Raw genomic sequence first — 2,923 nt, 5'->3', positions numbered from 1 at the left:
AAATTTCAAGATGCCCGAAATGGCGGCATATACCGGGAACTCCGATCCCAGTGACCACCTGTCACGGTTCAACCGTGTCATGACAGTCATGCGGGTCAGCAATGACGCCAAATGCCTGTGCTTCCCCCTCACTCTGAGCTGATCAGCGGAGGAATGGTTCAAAAAGCTGGAACCAGGATCCGTGGGTTGTTGGAACAAACTCCAAACCAACTTCCGGAGACAGTTTGTCGCCGCCAGAAAGGTTAACTTGGAGGTTAGTGCCTTGACCAACATCAAGCAACTGCCCATCGAGACCTTGAAAAATTACATCAAGAGGTTCCAAGAGGAAGCCTCGAAGACCAAGAAGGTTGATGACGGACAACAGCTTGCACTTCTCCAAGCAGGAATCCGCACTGGGACTCCCTTCTGGAATGAATTGCAGCAAGAAGGTGCTCCTAGCCTCCAGGACTTCCAGAAAAGGGTCCAAAAGTATATTAACCTCGAAGAAGCCTAGATCGTGGCTTACGGAGGCTATTATACCACCGGGATAGCAGGATACATGCCAGGAGCGCCGCCCTCGGGTACTGCCCCGACCGCGACTCCACAAGTGAGTGGCATACAGTTCTCTGCTACTCCCGGGTACAGCCAGGGCCAAGCTTTGGCACCAGCATCTTCCCATTACGGCAACCCGTCCGGGGTGAGTGGACGAGCTCCTTCACAGGTTGCCCCGACTGTTAGTTTAACAGGCCCTACCCAGGGGTCGAGGAGCAAAAGGTCCTCCAAGGGTAGCACCCGAACGGGAGAGAAGCGCCAGAAGAAGGGGTACACACCCCAATATACTCAGTACACAGAGCTCACGGACTCCCAGGAACGTGTGTACTTTGCCACTAGGCAAAATACGCACTACCGGAGACCGCAGCCATTGTACAAAGACAGCTCCCGGAGAGATCCGAGTAAAAGATGCGAGTACCACACCGACATTGGTCATAGCACCAATGAGTGTAAGAATCTCAAAGACGAGATTGAAAATCTAATCCGCTTGGGCCACCTCTATGAGTGGATCAAAAATAGGTTGCCCCACCTTAATCCAGGGCAGGTGGCCGGGGGTATGCCTCCGGGAACACCAGGGGGTACAACAGGAGTATTTCCTCCGAGTTTGCTCCGCAGTGACACCCAGCATATTCCCGGGCTACCGCCCCGGCCTAATGGGCGGGTAGCCATGATCTCCGGAGGTCCCCATATCGGAGGAAACACTCGCAAGGAGCGAAAACGATACGCCGAGGCCGCGAAGCACAGTGAGGTGTGGGAAGTTACTCAACTCCCAGCTCAAAGGCCTCGGCTAATGGACCAACCCATAACGTTCACGGAAGAAGACGCCAAGACGGTGCGTTTTCCTCACCACGACCCGCTGGTCATAGAGACCCCCATCGCAAATAAAGTGGTGGCTAGGGTCTTGATTGACAATGGGAGTTCCGTGAACCTGCTCTTCAAAGAAGCCTTCACTGCGATAGGGTTGACCGACAAGGACCTCTCGCCTAGTGGGTACAGCTCACGGGGTTTAACAGGACGACGCTAATCCCAATAGGAAAAGTAAGGCTCCCGGTTACCCTGTGCCCGGATACCCCCCAGAGTACATTTAAATATTGCACCTTCGTGGTGGTCGACTGTCCAACAGCCTACAACGCGATCCTTGGTCGGCCGGCCCTAGTGGACTTTGGTGCCATTACTTCAATCCGACACTTGTGCCTAAAATTCCCTACCCAGGAAGCCGGAGTCGGAACTGTGAGGGGAAATCAAGGAGAAGCCAGCAGTGTTACAATGTTGCCACCCACCTACCTGTGCTCATGGTCCAGGAGTATCCCGAGATAGAGAAGGTTGAAGAGGATGAGCTAGATCCTCGCGTAGGATCCGAAAGGGTCGTGGAACCAATGGAGGACGTCGAAGAAATACCAATGTGCAACGACGACTCCACCAAAGTACTGCGGATAGGGAAAAGCCTGGATCCGGTGGAAAGGGACAGAATAATAAAAACACTGAAGGGCGCCATCGACATCTTTGCATGGCGCAAAGAGGACATGACCGGCATAAGCCCTCATGTCATCACCCATGTACTCAATGTCAACCCGGACATGCCCCCTGTACAGCAAAAGAGACGCCCGCTCGACTCGGTGAAAGCCGAGGCCTTAGAGAAAGAGGTGGACAAACTTTTGTCCAGTGGCATGATCCGCGACGTGTACTATCCGGAATGGCTGGCCAATCCGGTCCTGGTGCCCAAGCCGAACGGGACTTGGCGAGTTTGTATAGATTTCACAGATCTAAACAAAGCCTGCCCAAAGGACTGCTTCCCGCTACCCAGGATCGACCAGATGGTAGACGCCACGTCCGGATTTAAACTATTGTCTTTCATGGATGCCTATGCTGGGTACAACCAAATAAAAATGCATACGGCAGATCAAGAGTGCACTAGCTTCAGGACCGATAAGGGGGTATACTGCTACCTGGTCATGCCTTTCGGACTGAAAAACGCCGGAGCAACCTATCAAAGAATGGTTAACCGGATGTTCAAAAACCTCCTGGGACGAAACATGGAAGTATATGTGGACGACATGCTCGTCAAATCCAAGGCATGCAACAGCCATGCAAGCGACTTAGAAGAATGTTTCGAAGTCGTCCGGAGATACGGTATGAAGCTCAACCCGAAAAAGTGCACCTTTGGGGTCAAGTCAGGAAAATTCCTGGGCTTCATAGTCAGCCAAAGGGGGATCGAAGCAAACCCGGAGAAAATCCAAGCTCTCCTGGACATGCCATCCCCCAAGAAGCATAAAGACGTGCAGAGCTTGACCGGAAAGGTAGCCGCACTGAGCCGCTTTATCTCACGATCAACGGACAAGTGCATACCCTTCTTCAACGTACTGAAGAAATGCCAAAAGTTCGAATGGTCGGA

This window comes from Cannabis sativa, chromosome 3 (genome assembly GCF_029168945.1).
Source record: "Cannabis sativa cultivar Pink pepper isolate KNU-18-1 chromosome 3, ASM2916894v1, whole genome shotgun sequence".
Taxonomy (NCBI): Eukaryota; Viridiplantae; Streptophyta; class Magnoliopsida; order Rosales; family Cannabaceae; genus Cannabis; species Cannabis sativa.
The sequence above is the reverse complement of the archived record's forward strand: the minus strand, read 5'-3'. Positions refer to the sequence as shown.